Consider the following 22500-nt stretch of genomic DNA (forward strand, 5'->3'; position numbering starts at 1 on the left):
CTGTAATTTTTAAATATCGTTTCATTATAACTATGTGTACTACACTTAAAATGGTCTGAATACAGATCAAAACGATTGTGAATTTTGAATGAAATGGCTCTAAGCCCTTTTATTTTATTTTTTTATTGAATTATATTCTTATAAGCTATTCTTATGTGATATCACATTAATATTATAATTGCATTTAATCAAATTAACACGAACGAATAATTTACTCTCTTTCGTACGTAAAATATAAGATAATTGTATTACTGTGATCATTCCCTAATTTCAGCGGTATTAAACTTTCACGAATATATTTATTGCGACATTTTCCGCAATAAATATTATAATTGGAAAGATAACATTGATTATATCTGGCGCCCGAAGATATTGTTCTATGTATATGGCTTCAGGTGTTTCCATTATCGCGTTTCTGAAAGAATCGATTTAGATAAGCGTATAACGTAGCACCGGTTGGCAACGCGAGCGAAGGGCTGCGAGACATTTCTCTGAAAGTCGGAGCGGGATATATGCGCGAAGCCCATTATCGAGGCAAACGTGAGACGTCGGGAACAGCGCGGGCGGACCCGCCGTCGCGAGACGATGCCCCGCGAGTCGAAGACGGCGGCTGCCGTTCCTCTTCTAGCAGCGCAGCGGCCGGGCCAACGGAGAGTTCGAACGCGCAGCGTGTGTGCCGCATCCCTCACTTGGCAGCCAATATTGGTCCACACATACATCGTGGGTACGCACACTCGGGCGTCGATCCATGCACTCCACGTACGATCCTCGTCGTTGGCAACGTATATAAGTACACGAAGGCGTGTCGCAGAGCCCCGCCGAAATACCAGTGTCGCGGCGCCGTTACGGAAATGTGCGATGTTCGCGCTTTATATTGTTTTCAACGTGTTTACATACATCGCGTTTTGCGAGTTTACGCGTCAACAATATATACGATTTCGTCAACGCGAATTTCTCGACGTGTATATGTACGCGTTTTGTCAAGATCCTGCGAAGCGTCAGAGTTATTTTAACGACGCTTTATTGAGATTAATCCTCTCCGGTTTGCTTCTCCCCTTGAATTTTATTTCCTTGCATTTTGCATAAAACAGCGGATGCACATAGAGATGCATATCAACCTGCTGTCGCCGGCGTGTGTTATCAGTATGGGAGATACACACTCGCGACCTGGGAATGTCGTCGTTATCCCAACACGCGCGTACACGACGAAAAATGCGACGTGTTTCGCTTTATATTATATTGTTTTGACGTGTTTCGCGGAAATGCGTATACTGGGATACACTATCGCAATGGAGATTGGGTTCAGTCAGGCCAGACGGGTTTGGGGGGGGGGGGCGAAAAAGGGCCGTTACGACGATAATTGTATGTCTTTAATGGCACTAGTTACACGCCCGCTTCGCACATATATACGCGCGTGACTCCCGAAAGAGTGAGTTGGGTTGGTTTTACAAAAATAAACATAAAGGCATTTCGTTGAGTTATTTTTCGTTCATTAACTCAATCAAAAATAATTAGTACATTGCGCATTTTCTCGATACAAATTTCTACTTCTGCTAATTTTGTAATTGGTTATTATTTTTTTTCCCAAAAATCGTGGAACAATGCTTTTTAATCACGTTCGCAAGCTCCTATTGTTTCAGCTAATTCGCGTTTTCCGGTTTTAATACAACGATGGTATATGCATCCAATATACAAACGTAAAATATTTAATTTCGTTTAATTGATCCCCTATTATGGTGAAAAAGCTTTGAGTTAAATTCTTACGCTATTGTATTGTACATGTTACAATAAAATATGCTTGCGTTCTACAATTAAGTGTATATTTATTTTATGAAGCACTCGATTAACTTTGCATGAATAATTTAACGATATGTCGAAGTAGGTACGTGTAACACATGTTTATAACGTTTGTTAACATTCCGAAAGGAATAAAATTAATATGTTGTTAACAAATCAAGAATGAATTTAACTCTGTGCTGAATATAGATATTCACAGATGTGCGTTACGTTAAAGCAGAGAATAGTTATGTTAAAAAGTATATACATATATATAATACAATTTTATATTTTAGAAAGCGTATAATATGGTTTTAGCCATCGCTCGTTATTTATTAAAAAGTTATTAACCAATGTGTGTGTGTGTGTGTGTGTGTGTGTGTGTGTGTAACTGAGAAGTAGAACAGTTTGTGTTAGTACTAAGGGAAGAGAGTATTTGCTGATATGTGTATAGGCAGTACACATATGTAAACGGGAGGGGGAGCTCCTCGCATTCCCGCAAAACACGTCAAAAAGAGCCCCTCCCCCGCATAAAAAAACAAATCTAACTACAAAAGCCTATTTTTAAAAACTTGAAATTGAAATTTGGTCAAAAATATGGCTTGGAGTTAGATTAGTTTTTTTTATGCGGGGGAGGGGCTTCCTTTGACGTGTTTTGCGGGAGTGCGAGGAGCCTATATGTGTACTTTCAGGTGAAAGAAAATTGGTTGAACGTTCGCGATAAAAGTTGAAGGATACTTTACAAAAAAATAGGTAAAAAATAGATAGATATTCTTTGGACTCCCCCGATTAATTATTACACTGTCGGAGTCACAACAAAGATTTTTATCAAGAGAGCTGCAAAGAAATATCAAAATTCGGAAAAGACCCTGTCTAACTACCAAATCATCAAACAATAAATTATAATTTCTATTCCCTATCACCTTTGGTTTCTATTTGAGAGACAATCAGGGAATATTTCCTTCAATAAAGAATCGGTGCAACGAAAGCCTTATAAATAGTTAATCGTAAAATTTACTTGACAATCACTCCTTAATAATTACTAATTGTTCGTGAGAGAATGATCACGTTTTGAAAGATGATATGCGGAATGGCTCGCGTCGAGTACATATTATCTGTTCACTCGAGTACGTATTACCGAGTGAATGATAATACACAGCGATCTTGGATACGTAGCAGTGCGCTATATGGTACATAAAACAAATACTATGATCTCGCCCTAATCGATTTGTTAATTATCCGAAATATTTAACGTTTTATAAAATAACTTCATGTTCAATATTTTATTCCTTACAAATTATAGTATCGATATACAGAGGCCCTCGTGCATATAATGTGTAGAACCTTAATTATATGGATTTAATTTTAATTGTTATATACAAATTATCTATATCTTTAATAAAAATTCAAACAACTAATTCCACTTAAAAAAAATGATTAAATGTCTAATACAAAATCTAAATTTGTAGAATATAAAATGTATCTTTATTTTGCATATAATAGAAAAAAGAAAATATCTTATTAATTATTTTGGCTCGTGCGGAGGGAAATTATTTAATTTTCAGATCCAATTAAGGTATACACTGTAAATCCAAGTGTGTTATTTCTACATGTATAAACGTTTAAAAATGACACATTTGACTGAAGCTCGTTTTACATGTTTTGTTGCGTATTAAATTAACACGTTTAATCGTATTAATACGTTCAACTGTGTTAAATGGCGTCATTTAAACGGCAAGAAATGTGTAAGAAGAGCTTAGGTTAAAATAACACGCTTGGATTTGCAGTGTAAAAATACCAATACACTTAAGAGTAAGTATATAAATGTACCAATGCCTGGACACGTATACCTATGTCTTTTAAAAAAATTTAAATTTATGAAAATAAACGTTTGGATACCACAACTAAAGTTTCAAACTACGAGAAAAAATATTTTTGAAAGTTCTATGCGTTCTGATAAGAGTTTTGAGTAGAACTCTAAGAGTTCTGAAAGAAATTTCTATGATCGAAAGCAATCCAGTCACTTATAGTTAAGAAGATATTCGATTTCGAAGTCTGGCCGTGAACGTCATTTGCGTAAGTTTTGATGATTTTTTAAAACAATTCTAAGGTTTGGGAATTTTTTACTTATCAAGAACTCTAGAAGTTTTCAAAAGGAATCAAATGAGCTACTTAGAACTAGCCTGGCTTAAAATGAGATTCTTTCCTTTTTTTTTGTTTTTTGAAAAAAATTATAATAAAATTCATTTATTAGCTAATTAGTTACGTATAGCATAGCTAATTATGCCAAGATTAATGAGCGACATAATTAATAGCAAATCTGTTTTAGACAGCAAGCGCGCGTGCATGAGTAATCAGTTTTTGAGCGTGCATATATATCTATGAATTGCGTATGTCGTATTTCGGAAAAATGTGTTGGATTTCAGCGTTTGACGAAGAAATTTGATCTGAAACTAATTGCAATTAATCGGCGTATCCTCAAACGCGAGAGCGCGAAACAAGGTATATTCGTCGCGACGATTTCGATCAATTTCGTTCCGAATGACGCCGGGCGTCGCGCTACTTTGACGCAAACGAACCTTTCAAAATCACTTTCCGATATTCCGCCGCGACTCTCTTCCGAACGGAATGCATGCGTGACGATGCCGATCGTCGTGGGATACACAAGCGAGACGAGCCTGCGGACGTAAATAAAAGAACGATCGACCGAGATAGAATAAGGCAGCCAGCCAGCCAGCCAGTGATGGTATCTGATATTTTCCCGCGAGATATCGGACGTTTTGAGCGCGTAGAGAGAAATCATGTGTCGAGATCAAATCCATCGAGATAATTTTTTTCATAATTCACAAACAATAATCTCAAATCGGAAAATCTGAAAATAATATCGCACAGTGCGAAAAGTTGAGAATTCTGATTTCAATTCTTTAATCCGAAGTACTACACATGTATGAAATTATCACAATGAAAACCAATTTGTTAATATTTTCATAAAAATAATTATCATAAAATATGGAGACAGCATTTCTGATCGATTTGTCAGAAAATAAGCGGGCATCGATTTGAGTGTCGTCGTCAAAAATTTCGCGCGGATATTGATTGGGAAGGCCAGCAGCTCTCCGAGCGTAACGCGCGATATACTTTTTTGATGCATACGGCCGCGGTCGTGTTTATGTTAATGTAATTTTGTGTGGCGGCGACGGTGCTGAAATAACGACTCAGCCCCGACAGATAAATCGTTTCTGCATACGCATGTGATATGCATGTTTCTCGTTGTTGCGTAACAGTATAGCAGAACAGTTTCGCCCGCGCGGCGCCACAATTGAATCGCGCCGCTCGGTTTCGAGACGATCCAGAAGGCGTGAAGGGAAGCCGTAAGGGTGTCTCGCGTACAAGGCGCTTTCTCTCGAATTATTATTATAGCGAAGACTGAACCAGGAAAAATACTGACTATTAACTTTTTTAGACATGAAAAGATGACTATAAAAAGTGTGTACTAATATTTAAAAAATTTTAATAATTTCTTAGAAGGTATAAAAAATAGAAATCAGAAAAATGAAAAATACATAAAACAATCTGTATTTAATTTTAGATAAGATATAGTAACTATAGACAGTTTATTACATAGTTCCTTTATACAGTCTTGTATATTATAATGTCTCTGATTATTAAATAGTACTAAAAAAAAAATTGTTAATCCCAAGAAATATTTAGTCCGATACGTTCAACTAAACATTTTAGTTATATAGTTAACTAAATATTAGTTGTTTCAACAATTTATTTAGTTTCTTTAATCAAGAATCAATTAATTCAACTAATGTTTAGTTAACTAACTAAAATATTTAGTTGAACGTATCGTACTAAATATTTCTTGAGATTAACAAATTCTTTTTCCCAGTGTATAAATAAAAACTGTGCGCAAACGAATACACACGCATACACACACATATGCAGATTATTTATTATTGGTAGCTCGATTTCGGTTCTCGTCTCCCAAATAATTAACAAACATCTAATACACGACGATATAATGCCTTAGTAACATTACTCACTCAGAAAAGTTTGTTCGACCGCTACATTTTGTGGCGTGGTGGATATTGTTTAAGCGAGCGATATAAATACATTTGCAAGAAGTGAGTCAACAATTGGGCTCGCGGAGCGAGTATACCGTGAGTACTTCTACGGCATTAGTACCATTAGTCCATATTGTGGTTATCGGCTTGTTAAGCTTAGGTAGCGAAAAGCAATCGATGAGTGGTTTGCCCGAGCGGTCGTTGCTTACTGCTGCTATGCATGGAACGAGCAAAGTGGAACACTCCGATGGTCGGAATGTCCGCGAAACAAGTTTCAGTAGAATGGCAGATAAAAGGTGCGGAGAGCGCGCAAAGTAGAAAATACCAAATTAAGTTGTGGTGAAACGCAGCGGACCAGTGTTGCTCGAAAATAATTTTCCATCACTAAAAAGTAACAGCGATTACTTCAGTGATTTAGTTAATGAATAACTTGAAATATTATTATGAACTGTCAATCCGCTAATAATGCATTATATAATAATATTATAGTTATTGCAACGTGAAACTTACGAACGTACAAATTTAATATAAAATAATAGGGACGATGTGGTAAAGAAAGAGGGAGAGGATGGGTAAAAAAGAATAGAGAAAAAGAGCGGAAAATTCGCTTCCGTCAGAAACCGATGAAAAACAATGATTTTAGAGATGGCTAAAATGGCGGTTAAGCTCCCAGACAAAACACGCGGGTTTTATCCTCCGCGGCGTAAATCAATTTTACCGTAAACACACACGTCCCGAAATTGAATCGCTCCGGTTTCTAAAGCCCGCGGGACGGAATATGTTTTATTGCTGATTTCCTTGCTCGCCATCTTGCGAATCGTATAGTCCGAAACCAGGCTCGCGCTAGCAGATTTTGCGCTGTAGGAAAAATACACGCGCAATATAATATAGTTATTATAATTGATTTGAATTCCGAGAGATTGCAGTAAAGAAGCCTAAATCTGTAATACGAAAATTTCGGAAATTCCGAAAATCTCAAAATTGACAAGTGTGCATTTTCCTTTAAAGTCTTTAAGAGGACTCCCCACAAAACGTCTGTTTAACGTCGTCGCGAGCCGTCTCTCGAATTTTCCGAGCGCAGTATACAGCTGTATATGCAGCTGCAAGCAAAACGCAACTCGCATATTCATAACAATTCGTAATAACGTTCAGATAAACCGCCGGAAACATCCGCAGAGAGCGTCGACAGACGTGCGGCGTTAAAGGCGGCCTGCTGACATTTTTTTTTCCTGTCGCGCGGTTCGAAAACAGGGTCGTGCTGATTGGCAGTGGTCACCCAGTTTTCCCAGGTCACCATGGAAAGTTGAACCGGCTAATGGAAATTTGTTCGTCCCGCCAAACACACGTCGAGTTGCATGACATATCGTCTCCTCCCTCTTGCATCATCTCTCCTTCGTTCTCCCCTCCTAGAAAGCCCCGGAAGTGCGCATTGCTCGTTTTCATCTTTCTGGACCTCCGCGCGACCTTTTCGGCGTTTGTCGCTCCTCTGCGAATCCCTCGCTCTCAACACACATGTGTGTATGTGTTTCTCATATCAAGCTAGGGAATCGGCCGTGTATCCGTTTACATATCAGAGATAATTAAACGCGAAAGGGAAGAAAAAGAATTGAAAGTAATAAGTTGTCGTTTAATGTAAAGTAATTTAAGAAAGAGAGCAGGGGGAGGGCGTTAATGTGGTGCCGGGCTGCCGTTTGATACTGGCACACTCGGCCACCACACTGCATTTCAATGAGGCCGTTAAATTAGCCTTAGCTTCATACCGTGACGTTTTATCTTCTCTCTCTCTCTTTCTCTCTCTCCGTCCATCGTACTCTTATCCTCTTCATCTTATCCTTACGTCGATTCACGAGCCATTCCTTTTTTCATCAACTGGCGCATGCTTAAGTCTCACATCAACAGCATTCAACCTCATGTATATATGCATTTCGATTACGGAGGAATATTCGGTAGGAGGGTGTGTGAAGAAAGGTAGAAAAATGGGAAGGGGAAGAAATATAGTATATTGTCGACGAGAGGACCGCGCCAGAAAGTCCTCGTCAGATATCTGCCTGCTGCCATTTTCCTGGACGATTAAGGTGCGATGATTTTCCGTCGAGGAAAAAACGTCACCTATTGCACTCCCGTCGACTTTTTCAGTTAGAAAATCGATACAGTTCCAGAAGATGACCGTCACCGTTCAATCGCGCGCTGCACGAGAGGGATAATAAAATTGTTTCGAGCAAGATTAATAGATTTCGGCGAAACGGGCAAACTGACGAGTTAGGTAAATTCGCGGCGGTCCAACGGATCTCTGGGAGTTGTTTATATATATATATAACTCGCACTTCCCTCGGTTGTCCTTTACGGTTGCGGAATGTAGATGCGGCTATAATACGCAAATAACAAAACGCGCCGCAACTCTTGAAAAGTTCGCGGAAGAAGAAGAGGTATTTGGTTAGTTCAAAGCTTCAAAAAAGCCTTTTTGATGTAAAATTTTAGAATAATATATAACTTTAGAATGTAAAGAGTGAAAATTAATCGTGGACAGTTATAAATTTTTCGTCAGATATAAAGTTATTAATGCTAATACGAATATATCAATGTTTATTTTTTATTAAACATTGTTCAATAATCGTTTATCCATTTTTAATTTGCACGCAGACGAGTGATTCTCAACAGCGCTTTGAACATAAGCCACTGACGCTCCACTTTATCTTTGTCAAAATCTCCATCAATGCAACTTTGACGAAGTTTGTCTATCGTGCGGTATTATCATCCGATCGCGTCACGAAGCGCTCAAATTTAACGAAGGATTTACCGGTCGCTTCGAAGCGCAACACTATCTCGCATAGTGACAGATTCGATACGTACTCGATACTCGGTGAAATATCGTCAAACGAGCACGTATAGACGTCATCGACAGTCAATCTGAGACGACAGAGAGTAAAGTTGTTAAATGGGCCACCGTATTTGATCACATCGCGAAGTTATATAATCTTTTCACTTACGCTTTTTCAACAAAAATTCACTGCAAAGAAACAAAAAAAATCTTTTTCAATTTCTTAATTCTGTTTTTAACTCTTTTGTTTCCTCTATTCTGAACTTCTTTGATTGTTTTTTACTCTTGACTTCTTATTTGCTAACCATTATTTGTTTATCCTATTCTTAATTTCTTTGATTCTCTTGTTCTTGACTTTTTAATTTTTTTTATTTTCTAATTATTTTATTTAGAATTGTAATGATATCACGAAAAAGCTATGACATATATCGCACTCTTTCCTTTCGCACAGAATTCCAAGTAATTAAACTAAATTTAATTACGTGTGATATATTGAGGAACTGAAAAAAATGTAGATCAAAGGATGTCACGCTGGTTAAAAATTCCGTCGTTCTTAAAATTGATCCGACCGGGTGTGAACGACGCGTGGAAAAGCGCGGCAATTAAGCTTTATCGAGTCTTGCACAAGCAATTTTCGGTTCGGCGTGTACAGGTGCATCCACGATAAAGGGATGTCAAGCGGCGACGATGAATGTCATGCATACGTTACGCCTGTCCCCCGAAGCGTATTGCGACCGAAACGTTCCATTAATTGCGTTCGAGCGCGCTTCCAATCTCACTTGTGAGGATTATTAAACGAAATTATCTTACGTCAACTGCCCCACGATTCTCCGGGTGTGTTGGAGTTGGTTGGTTGGAAAAAGGCAATTAAAAAATCGGGTGCTATAACTTCACACATTCACACCCACAACTTTGAGACCGAATAGTCCTGAATAGCTCGTTTAAAGCATTTTGACAAGTATAATACTAATATTTATCGTTTAATATGAAATCGACATTGATGGGACAAAGAAAGATAAAGGAACAATATACGCGAGAGCTATTCGCATTATCGAACACATGAAACTCGAGGATGAGACCGCCCGCGAACGCACTCGACTCGATGTACCAGGTTTAAACTGTTATTCGAATAATCTCGGAGTAAAGCGAGCAGTTACGAGCGATTCGTAACTTCTACGGCGTTGCAGAGAGTGGTGACGAACTCATAATTGTCACCATTAGGAACATGGTATGTCATGGCCAACTAACTAATTTACTTGCCGTGCGAGCATTTCCGACTTGGCTTGTCCAGGGCGTATTTATTACGAATCGGGAATGCCGAATATACACGCGTGAGCAACTTTCGTCCGATTCGATCCGCGACGCTAACTCAACGTTCGCTTTATAAATATTAATAAAATGGAACAGGTCCGATGTGAGACGAAAATGTAGTCATATACGGAGGATGTATACGAGACAGTATATCCAACGTGGCAGAAGCGTAAATTGATTAAATGGCTTTCAAGCGCAAGACATTAAATTTAATTATTCCGAACTCAAATATTAAAAAAAAAAAAAATAGAGAGAGAGAGAGAAGGGGAGAAGCGATATCTTAATATTCTAGATACATTTTTACCTATATAAAAGGGTCTGATATATAATGATGTAAAAAGTATTAAAATCCAGGAAGATTGTGATACGCGTTTTTTTTTTTTAATCGCAATAATTAAAGTGTCGGCATTAAACAAAGTTGAGAAGATTAAAGTTATTCACGGCAAGTTTTAAATCTACTGAAAGAGCTTGCTAATACTTTTAATGCAACGAGATTTGCAAAGGCAAAAGTTCGCAAAAGCGGAAATACGGCCGCGCCGCGGGATGGAATACGGGACGCTCTTAATTATTCCGTTCGAGGCAGCGCGTTACACCGTATTAAGCTTTCAAAATTCGGCCAGTTGCGCCTTTTCGAAGCGACGTGCATTAAAATACACGACCGGTTGACAGAGAGAAATAGAAATGATCCGATGATTTGAAAGAGTAAAAAGGAACGCATTATGCTCGCCGGCGCGCGGGGCGTTAGGTAAAAACCCGGTTTCTACACTTTAACCACATCCCGCGGCCATTTGCATCTCATTCCGGACGTTATATCACTTTCATTAACGAAGTGAAATAGTAGATTTCCGGGCTCACGTGTTGCGGACGCAAATTTCGCGCAAATGTGCGATGCGCATCGCGCGATAAAAAACTTCAACGATGCAACGATTGTGCGAAGTTTTCGGCTCGCTCGCGTTACCGTGGCGCAAAATCGTCGGAGATAAAAATTGCGGTCGAAAGAAAGGCGGAAAGATACGTATTTCGTTCGGGAAAACTTCCGTTGTGAATAAAACCGAATTCTATTTTAGGAAAAAAAAGCGATATTTCCTTCAATACGAGCAGGATGTAGACAGATGTTACGAAGTATAATCAGCGACACATTTATAAATTATTGTTCAATCGGCTACGTGCTGCGTCATATTCGTGACGTATATCTTTATCGTTTCCGGCAAGATCACAGTCGAATGAATATTTTATTCTAATTGACAGAAAACCTTTAATTATCGTAACTTTTTAAAGTGCATATAACACTTTTCTTCATTCAAAGATCCATAAATGTCACATCTTTCATAAATTACGTAGGATTTATTTTAGAGATACCTATATCTATTTAATATCAAATATTTAAATTTAGTTCGAATCTTTTTAATTTAATAAATCTCCAAAAATAAAAATAAAGAGAATTATATTTTATTAAAACATTTTATTTCTTTTTGCCTTCCATTATAAAATTTATTTTCACCTTTATAATATTTTTAAGAAAAAAAATCCCGATTTGTTGAAAGAATTTTCGTACAAGAACCGATTTATTAAAACATTTGTTTCTTCTGTGGAAAAAATTTCAGCGTTGAAATGTGCTAACAATAAGTGTTAAAAACTTTAAACGGTAAAACTTTTCTTAAATCAATTTTTCTCAATCATGCTGTCTGAGATGTCTAAGGTAGTAAATCGTCTCGTCGATCGCGAACACCGCCGTCTTAAAAAAGATTGGCATGAATTGACAGTGAGGCGTGTAATGAGGACGGTGTATCGGCACTCGCGACAAGTAATCGAATGAGAATCACGGTGGCCGATAGAAACATTATTGACGCTGTCAGAGCCGAGACGAGAATTAGGTTTAAGACGGTTCCGGGAAAGGAAGACACACCTCTTTTAGCGAGGGGAACGAAATCGCGAGGATCCTCGAAGATCCTATGGCCCCTGGGGCGTCCCGGTTCTCAGCGGGGACAGGATCGAACGACGGATAATATTTGAGTTTTCGAAGGCCATCAAGCGCGAACACGGGGGAGACAAGGCCGAAGGTCGTGGGTTAAGTAAGTGGTTAAGAGGATGGTGCTGTGCTGCTGGGGTAATGGAATAAAAACACTTGACACACACATACATACACACACACATACACACACACACACACACACACACACACACACACACACACACACACACACACACACATAACACACACACGTACACACCAATGTCACCACCTTCGACCCGAGAGAGTCGAGTAAGGAGGGCAAAAGGGTGAATGTCTTGCGCTCTCTTTTTCCTCGGACCTGGGTGAGAGAAGGAAGACGCGCACCACGAGTTTCATCGAAAAACACTCGTATCTCAGGTTCTTCGAGAAACGTAGCGCGAAAATATTTCGCGATCAGCAGAGTTGGAATATTCTTTATTAATATCGCGATAACGTATGATTTCTCTGTTGTTTCACGTTTCGCTGTCAAAATATTGCCGTTATTAGGTGTGTGGTTTCTTTAGATACTTGAAAATAAGGTGCACCTGCTATAATCTAATAATATCGTATTTTTTATACTTATAAGCATCAAATATTTTATACTTGTAAATAGATAAAAAAAAGATTATTACGATAAAAAAATTATTAAATAATTATAGTATCTATTATTAAATATATTTTTTAAGTTTTTCAATATAATAATATAATTTCTTATATCAACAACTTAGAAGATGTAATTTACACTACAAAAAAACATACATTATTTTCCTGAGATATATGAATTATTTTTGATGCAATCTTGCGGGAAAACTTATCTCATAGTTTAATAATTATCATATTTAAAATGCGACATTTTCTTCCAGTTACAGATTTCTCTATTTCTCTCTGGGACGAATATAGAATTGACTACCGCCGCCACAGACTAGAAAATTAATGTACTTGGATCGAATTATGTGTTTAAATGGAGGAAATATGAAATTTCCTGATATTAAGGGGCGCACATCGGTATCTGCTCAATCGACAAAGTTGATTACGATCGCGTTTCAACGTAAATTGAACAGACGGGGTCGGGTCGGAAATTTTCGTTAATGGAGCCGATGTGATACATGCGTAAAGAGCTCTATGCATATGCACGCATCTGCAGCCTCTTTTTGCGCACGTATGACTGCTTTGGACGTAGTGTGTATGTTTGGGATCGCAATTAGTTTGTATAGGACCGCACGTTGTCCTCGATGGGCATTCATTACTAATGCTGCTAATGACGCCTGTCTTGCGCGTCTGGGACACGAAGTAATAATAGTTGAATATACAGGATGGCTCGCTAAAAACAGTACAGTTACATGCTTGCGTTATAAAGAATATCGCGAAATTTTTTTACATTATTCTGTTTTATACTTTTCGATTATTTTTTTCGAAAGTTAAGAGGCTACATTTGTAAAATCAGCACGATAAAAGGCCATAATATGTATTTACTATAGGTACAACCGGAAATATAAAGTCAGCGCGGATGCAAAGTTTTAATAACTCTAAAGGGAGGACTATAAACTACAGGACATTCCTGCCCCTTTCATTATTCTGGGGCAATCCCTTTGGAACTGCGAAAATGTATTTAGCGACACGAAAAATTTTACGAGTTAATAAAAATTTATTCCAAGCCCATATATGTGTTCTTTCAGTCTTAATTGATTTACTTTTCCATATAGAATTTTCCATATAGAAAATACATATATTATACTATGTCTTGGTTGTCTAAAAAAGTTAAGAAAGTTTTGTAATACTCAGAATTACAAAATCAGTATATTTGATATTATAAAATCAATGTAAGAACGACAAAAATATATTTGGCTAAAAACATATTTTATTTTGAAACATTTTTAAAGTAAGAACTCCTTTTATCGCTGCGAACAAACTTTGCCGGTGCGCGGAAATACTAGTAAAACATTGAAGAGCGGAACAATTTATTTTTATGGAAATACGCGCGTGCATAAAAGATTTTCGTAACACATGTCCCATGGAAAGTATATTCATTTGCGAAGCCCAGTGGTTTCACGCGTCGCGTATCATGCGAAAATTAATTGGGTGTGGGTGTATATTTGCCGAGTGTAAAATTTTTATTCGTCCGCCGCATCCGCAATCAAATCGTTTATGCTATTAATATCGCATAAATTCAATTCCGTATTGCATTATCTTGTTACGCGAATAGGATTTGACCGCGCGAAAAGCGCGGTGGCACTTTATTTCAATATTAAATGCGTTTCCGATGTCCCGCGCCTTTTAATTATTAAATTTATGCGAGAAAATGCAATACCACCGGCGAGAATAAAAGGAAGGTGCGAGTGGAGAATAAACAAGAGAGAAAGGGAGAGGCCCCATAATTTAAAAATGCTGAATAAACATGAAGGCACGGAGGAATTCTTTGCCATGCACGGACACAGTATAACCGTACACGCATTAGCGCAAATGACGCGCAATTCGCGAATAGTGTCATTCTTTTGAGATTATTGGACTTTCTAAAATAAATTATATTATCGATTTATTGAATCACTGCTTGTGTATATTTGTTCGGTAAATTATTCCAATATAGTGTTCCGCACAGCGTACGGGTTTCATAATAAAATAATTATGGATTCTCTCAAGCTCTTTACCGAATTATTTTTCATGTTAGGCAGATATGAAGAATTTTCTCTCTTCTATTCAAAATTAAAATTAAAACATTTGACTAAACTTTGATTCGCCTTATTGGAAAAGTCTGACTTTGTCTGACTCTGCCTTTTTCTACTACTATATACTGCTAGTGTTTGATTCTGCCTATTTTTTTCTACTTCTGTTGTTAGAATGTCTGACTCTGTTTACCTTTTTCTACTTTTAATGCCAGTAACGTGGCAGAAAATCTTGAGATTATAATCTCAAAGTTGATTAATTCTCAATTACGCATTCATGGAAAGTTTTAGTAAAACAAAATCTTGTACATTTAGACTGATAAGGAGCGCGATCTCCATTAACGGCATATTTCCATTGAAAACGAAAATCTATTTCTTACAAAGTTACCGATATTTTATCCATGGCATCGTTAGCACTCCCCGGGTTCCAGCTTGTTCACCGGCTCGCCGGCGACCACGACGGCAAGTCTCCTCGGCGTCGCGGTCGACTTAAGACGACGCCGCCGGCGTCCACCGGGGATCAAACCCTTGGCACACTTACAAGGTGGGGGTTCGGCGTTTCACGTGGAGGCGGAGCGACGTCGCGCGTCGGGGTGCCGAACCGACGCGGGGGCGTCCAACCCCCGAGACGCCTGGTGGGGAGCCGTGGCGAACGCAGTTCCCGACGGATCACCGAGACGGTGCAACGCGTTCCGCCGGCTCCGTTCGGTACCCGGACGAGTCCCTCGCCACGTGACCGTCATTGAAAACTGCACTGACACGAAGACGCTCGATTGGGTCACCACGACGATCGGAGGTGATCCAGAGGGTTTCTGCAAAGATACTTTGACAAGAGATTCTCCTGGTTGACTCCGAAAATCAGAATCTTACGAAAAAACGAGGATAAGATTGCGTGACTATGACATGACAAGGTGAACGGACTGTTGAGTCTGCGAGATCAGTCGCGAGATTCTGAAGTGCATATCTTGAAAAATTCGTAATTAGCGTTTGCGCGGTCGTTTTGCGGTTGGACACGTGATTCCCGCGGGGGGTGACGCACCCCAAGACCATCGTGAATGGTGCTGAAAGGTGATGACCGTGTTTTCCAAAGGCCGTTAAGGGCAGTTCGTGATGTTTAGCTGCTACGGGAGATTTTAAGTGTACGGATTATCGGGGATAGACTACATCCTGCTAAGGTAAACCCTTCATTTAGGCTTACGATCGTTGCTTTCGTTTATACTTTCGAGAATGCCTTTGACCCTCGCAGTTTGTTAATCTGGGAAATTATTGCAGATCGATAGATATGGCTTGTGAATTATTTTTTAATTAGTTAGATGACAATATCGTTACTTTTTGTTTTTAAATATTTTTTATTTTTTATTTAAATATTTTATTTTATATAATATTTCCATTTATTATATATATCGTTGCTTTCTGTCTCTATAAATTTTTTAATAAAATTGAAATAATTTTCGTTTAACCACTATTTGAATAACTATGCAATATTTTAATGTTCAATGTTAAACGATATTTGTAGCAAGATTCTGACTTAAAAGAACAAGTTTTATTTAAAATAGATTGGAAAGATAAATTGTCTTATCTTCTTACATATATACAGCTCAAAAACGATAAAAACCATTTGTCATTTAAGTTAAATATTACTTTCGATCTATTTGTTGTTTACTAATTGCTTGTAATAGATATGAAACTAATTGACCAATTCTGTTCAGCTAAAATAAAATCCAGTTAATTCAATTAAAAATCCGCAAATAAAACAATGACAGCAGTTCTGAAGTATCATATCAAATGCGACAAAGGCTGCGGTCCACTTGACGCTACAAATGCTTCGAAGCATTCCTCTTCTCTTTTCTTTCAGTAAAGAAATAAGGAGAAGAAGGACGCTCCAAAGCATTTGTAGCGTCAAGTGGACCGCAGTCAAAAAGCTATTATTATTGTTAAACCGTGTCATAAACTTGATACAAAATTATACAATTTATAGATTAGACATTTACGTCGCAACGAAAATGACGAGCATTAACCGTAATTATTGAAAGTAATTATGCAAAGTTAGACTCCTGTAAATAAACATGCATAAGAGGCGTTACGGCAACAAAACTTTTCTGATGCCGTCCAATTTTCTCGTACGCACGACTCTCGTATAAATGAATATATACCTGACATATATATATATGTATATACACGCGGCATCCAACATCCAACTATACGGAATTAATTCTTCACAGAGTTTGCGACAATGCGCCGAGGCAGATCGACGCGATGCCGTCTCAAAGCGATCTATGAACAATTATCCGCTGCATTTTTTAAAATGGAAGCTGCCGCGAGCTCCTCGTTTTTCTCCCGCGTAGCGCTTTTATGCTTGCGATATTCATGGCCCGCGGGGAGAAATCGTAAAATGTAACTGTTTCGCAGATATATACCTGTCTCCGCCGCGTTCGTTCCTTCGCTTGAAAACGACGAAAATAGCGACGGTTCGCGCAATACCGTTTATTCCCGCTTTCGCTTTCCGCTTTTCCGAAGCACGCTCTCATGGAATTCTCATTGCTATATAGGTTCATTGAAAAACGGATAGATTTTGTGATGTGGCGTTAATTAGAAATGTGAATCGCAGCTTTATATCCTACCTTTTTTTTATCAGCTTGATTGTTGCTTTATTACGGTATACCTTCATGAAATTTTGCAGATGCAATTTTTCGCAAAAGTTTGATATTTTCTTTTTATAAATTGATAAGAGCCGTATTAAAGTTCTTAAACAAAAGGAACAAAAGGTGGCATCAAATTTTTGGTAAACGGAAAGTTGTTTGTAATTAATAAAGTGAAAATAAAGAGATTTTTATCGAAATAATTTTTTTCGGGATTATTGATTGACAATTAAAAAAGTAGCAAGGGCAATGTATAATGAAAAGCAGATTTTTCAGTTATTATGTTAATGCAAACTGTTTTCTTTGCCGATATTTATCAATTAATTAAATTCTAATTATCTTCCATATAATAAGATTTCATAGCGATAAAAACAGACGCATAAATTATATAATAAATTATTTTATAAATGTTTTGCATATTTTTAAAGGATAAATAGATAGATAGCGATTACTTTAAATTAATTTAAAAACAAGATAAGAGAAATAGTGAAGATTTAACAAGTTCAAATTACACGCAGGAAGTTTAATTACTTTTAAATAAGCGCGCGGTATATCTTTCTAGTCTCCCCCCCCCCCTCATATTTTCGCACGGCGCAACACGCGAATAGGATGAGAAAGGTAATCATTCGAGTTATTCTGCCGCGAGATTCGCGTTTTCCAATAATTATGGGGCCACCATCCTGCCAAAGCCATTTATCATTTAAATATTAATTCGTTGTTTTTCGCGCGAGAAAGTACGCTTTCTTTTTGATTGATTCCGCGCGCTGACCGACATCGACCGAGCTATCAGTGCAGCGCTATTGAATTTTTAACCGTAAACACGCTTGTTTTTCCTGCTTCCTTTCTTCCGGGCGAGTTAGCGATAACAAATATAATTTCTTGCTTTTGTTACAATCTCTCATTTTTTAATATGTAATTTACATATGTGTCTATCAACATATATTTTATTAAAAAATTTATTTTTATAATTATTTTAACTATTACGTTAGCTCTCTTTTTAACTGCAAAAAATATACTCCGAAATAATATCGGAAGTAATATAAAAGCTATCATAATCTAGCTGAATAGAAACGTCTAAAAACTTTGTTTAAAATTTTTGTAATTTTTTTCTATAAATATATTTCTAAAAGGCGCATGTTTTTAACAGGTATTTAAGTCGTAAAAGTTACTATCGAAAGTTACCTCAACATTCCCGCGTTTCAACGAAGTTTATTACTATAACCAGGCTGCGGAATTATCACCCGCGTTAAAACTTCACTTCCTCACGACGTGAACAATAAGTCGCGCGAATTTCACCATTTAATCCAGACTATTAGGAACACTAATCAGCGTCAAGTCCGACGGAGCGGCGGGTCGTACCGAAGAAACAGGGTATAGTTGAAGAGCATGATGTACGTCCAATTGCGTAAATCTCGCCCTACCCCTCTGAAGCAGAACGAAATTAGCATTGACTTAACTTAAACTACTTAGGGGAAAGCGAAGAGGCGCGCGCGCGCGCGCGCGCCAACCCCGCACCCCCTTATATAGGAAACTTCATAGTTAGATTAACTCGTACGGTAAAGTAAGTTAAAGTACGTGACGCATCCATTTTCCTGCAAGCTTTTTTTCCTCTTATCACGCTCCTCTCATCTTCGCGGTTTAAGCGCGACTCGCCAGCCAGTCATGCCGCCGTCGTTCGCGTCAGCCGTGCGCTTTATAAGATTTATGCGGAAATGATATTACACGAGAGAGTGTGTTACGCGAGACTAAAGGGGAACTGCGCTTGTCGAGCGGTTAATAGCCGGGGCGATAGGTATTTGCGCATGTACATAATTTATAAGCGTATTAATTCACATATACTCTCGCTCTAGACCACCGGTTCTTAATTTTGTATCTATGTCCGATTACGTTCCACCTGTACGATTTTACACATGATAATTGAATGCTTTCGACATTGCTTGATGGCGTTTACAAAAAAAAATTAAAATTGTACCTTTGATTAACGTTTATTCATCTTTTTTTAGATCGGTTTCGCGACACAAATAAAGCAAGTCGATATTTCTGTGTCATCTTTCCGATATCGCTATTCCTGTAAAATAAAGTCAATCAACCTTTATGGTTCAGTTCCTTCATTTTTTACGAAAACCCACGTCGAGAGATCTATTTTATGGGTCGTTTGATATTTTTACGGGCGAGGATTTTTTTCCCCTTTCAAAATACTCAGTCAACACACGTAGTTGCTATTTCGAGTTTAAGGTCGGCAATGTACTCTGTTGGAGTTGTATTGCCGGTTCAATCTTTGTACCGTAAATATAGATTAGTTTAAGCGGAACGTGGGATCGATCGCTCGTAGCCGAGCTAATAGGTTTTCAGTCGGAGGGAAGGTCTACTAGTCTCTGCTAGAGTCCGCTTAATTAACCGCGCCAGCTATTTTCTCTTCTATCTCTTCGTTTCTTCCGATGGAGAGAGTGTGCGATATAATCGAGAAAACGATGCGTTTTGCGAAGATCGAACGATTGGAAACGATAATAGAGTTCGATATTTTAATGCAGAAATCTTTGATACGTATATACATCCCGTATTGTTTCATAAAATGTATAACGTTCTATAATGTTTCATAAAGTGTTATGTACTTGACAATTTTAATTAGTAAAATATAAAATAAGTGAATGATAAAAAATAAATGTATAATTTATAATAAATAAAATGCAGTTACGAGAGGAAGAGAGAGAAGTTAATTATTTTATAACACGTTTGAAAACACAATTGACATACAAAAAGTAAAAAGCACACCTTTTATAACCTGCATATATTGATTTCGTATAATTTGTTCCAATTTAAAACTTGAAAGAACAGTTGAGTAATATTGTGACTAAATATATTTAAAAATATATAAATATTTTCTCAAGCAAAAAAGGTTAGATTTTTAGATCATTGAGCCATAAGCGATTATTTAAATTAGTATAACCGTTAATAAACGGACACTCAGGCTAAAATTCGTGAACCGTAGTCAAATATAAAATATTTGGTTTCCCATTCGATCATCTCGTTCATTTTACAGATTTATTTCAATCAATTTTCACATTGCTTCATTTCTACGAATTTATTAACATTTATCACAACATTTATTTTTACGATTATGCATACACGTAACAATTTTAATTTATATTCCGGCTTACAAGCTCGATTACTACTGTATATCATTAACGCGACACAATTGATCCATTCCCATAAAATATAAATTTGACCGCGTTATTTCCTCCTCAGCATTCCATTAAATGGAGTAAAATTAAAATTCCGAATGCGTCGCAAAAATGGAGCGGCGAAGAACACACATAGATTTTCCGCGGAGACGTGGGGATTCAACTATTTATGACGCACCCTGTACACGCCTCGTTCGCCCGAAATGACGGATTTGCGACTCCCCGACGGTTTTACTCGAGTTCGCCTCGTTTTCGAGTATCGCTTAACTTCCTGCTCATGTGGGTCATGTAAGTACCGACCGGGCGGGTATCGATACACGTACGCATGAGTGAATGTGTATGGGGCGAAGGTATGTGCATGTGAGTGATATATGTGCCATGCGCTTACGTTTAAGGGCGCCGCTTTAACCGGAGAGAGAACGGAATGCAACTATCGGTCGGGGAAAAAGAAAGGACGTGAGGGAGGAGAGAAGAAGGAGCTGCAGCCGAGAGCGAATCGTTTTAAACTACCATCCACTTCACATTCCCGATTTCAGTTAGAGGCTTGTTTATTTCCTTTTTGGGCTTCCCGAGGACTTGCATTATACGCTCGTGCGCCACCAGAATGCAGCGCAATGAGAAGGGGCGGGGAGAAGATGCGAGAGGGAAGACGAGGAAAGAGAGAAAGAGAGAGAGAGAGAGGGAAAGAGAGAGAGAAGAGGATCGCAAAAGTGGACTATCATGCAGTGAACTATCGAGCAGCATCTCGCTGCCTCTTCCTCTTATTTGCTTTCTTCCTGTCCATTAAGAATCTTGACAATCGATTCGGCATTTTATCCTTCATACCAATTTATACGATTTTCTGAAATGCCTTTGTCGAAAAAAAAAAGAAATAATTATTTCGCACGTTTTCTATCTCTTAGAACGAAAAGTTTCGACGACATGGGCCGTAGTTTTTCTAATTTCAACAATTCAACCCGCAGTATATTATTTTTCCTTTTTTCATTGGAAGTTTGAATTACTTGATATCACCCAAGACAGAGTAAAACTAGGTCAGTGAAGATAAATTCGTACTGTAAGAAAAGAAGTTTGCAAAACAAATTTATATGTTCAAGAAATTTTTATATGTTAAAAAAAAGTACCATAATACACTATACATTATGCCGCGGTCTTGTTTCACTTTACAATATACGAGCGATAATAATAATAAACTCTGGTGTGCTAAGTATACCCGAACTCGAAATAATAATAAAAAATAAAAAAAAATAAACCGATGAAGAATGCATCCCCGGCGATGTGACATGATCGTTGACACGGTCGACTTTCAGGCGCAATTAACGTTTTAATTCGCCTCTTCCGGCACAATAGACATTGACGTTGTTTCACATTGCGGGAACAGTTTAATAAACGCGGCATTGTTCAGCTCACGGTTACGAGGCCGTTGAAAAATTTCGATTATTTCGCGCTGGGGCGTTGTCGGGAGCGTTGTGACAAAAACCGCAATTATCGATATATCGCGGGCGCCCGCCGTGTCGCATCGCGTTGCACGTAAAAATTGGACGCATCAGCCATTGAAGGCGAAGGGCGTTAAAGTGATTTATGCTCTCCTCTCGGTTCATATTGTTGCTTCTATCGCAACGCGTTGCCGCGCGCGTAACACGGATATCCGGAATTTATTAGCTTGACAACCGCAGCGGCTCACTCTTCAGCGACAAAGAGGATATCGTTCACCTGCTGTAAATTTGCGACGATTACGTTACAACGAGGTCCGCGCGCGTCTAGGTGGATCGTATCTCGTCAGAGTATAATTTTTGTGCATCGCGTTATAAATCTCGCAAACTCAAAGTTTAATCGCGGAAGAAACGCAATATATTGTTTTATCTCGTTTCAAAGTTTTTAGCACTTTCAGCTGTTGCGCATTTTTTAAAACTCATTTTCAAAGCTTTTTAAAATTCATAGTGCTTGGAAACGTTAAGTGTTTAGACGCGATTTTTACAGTAAAAAATGATGTTAACATGCACTTTGCGCTACTCAGCTAGAGATTTCGAAAACTCTTTCTCCGCGTATAGAGA

General features: G+C 38.0%; 2 protein-coding genes across 3 annotated transcripts in view; one reads left to right on the forward strand and one right to left on the reverse strand.

Moving 5' to 3' along the window:
- The window catches only part of Carpb (Carbonic anhydrase-related protein B), a 114829-nt gene that overhangs the window by 62683 nt on the left and 29646 nt on the right, over positions 1 to 22500 (reverse strand). The window lies entirely within an intron of this gene.
- Positions 15237 to 22500, forward strand: part of LOC143897294 (lachesin) — a 130639-nt gene continuing 123375 nt past the window's right edge. The window contains exon 1 of one of the 2 annotated variants that reach the window (XM_077405840.1): positions 15237 to 15803. The gene's annotated coding sequence lies outside the window, so the exon portion shown is untranslated. The remainder of the gene's footprint in view (positions 15804 to 22500) is intronic. The other variant, XM_077405839.1, reaches the window with a different exon arrangement.

This window comes from Temnothorax americanus, unplaced genomic scaffold (genome assembly GCF_048541705.1).
Source record: "Temnothorax americanus isolate GAGA-0224 unplaced genomic scaffold, ASM4854170v1 Scaffold2, whole genome shotgun sequence".
In the NCBI taxonomy this organism is placed as follows: Eukaryota; Metazoa; Arthropoda; class Insecta; order Hymenoptera; family Formicidae; genus Temnothorax; species Temnothorax americanus.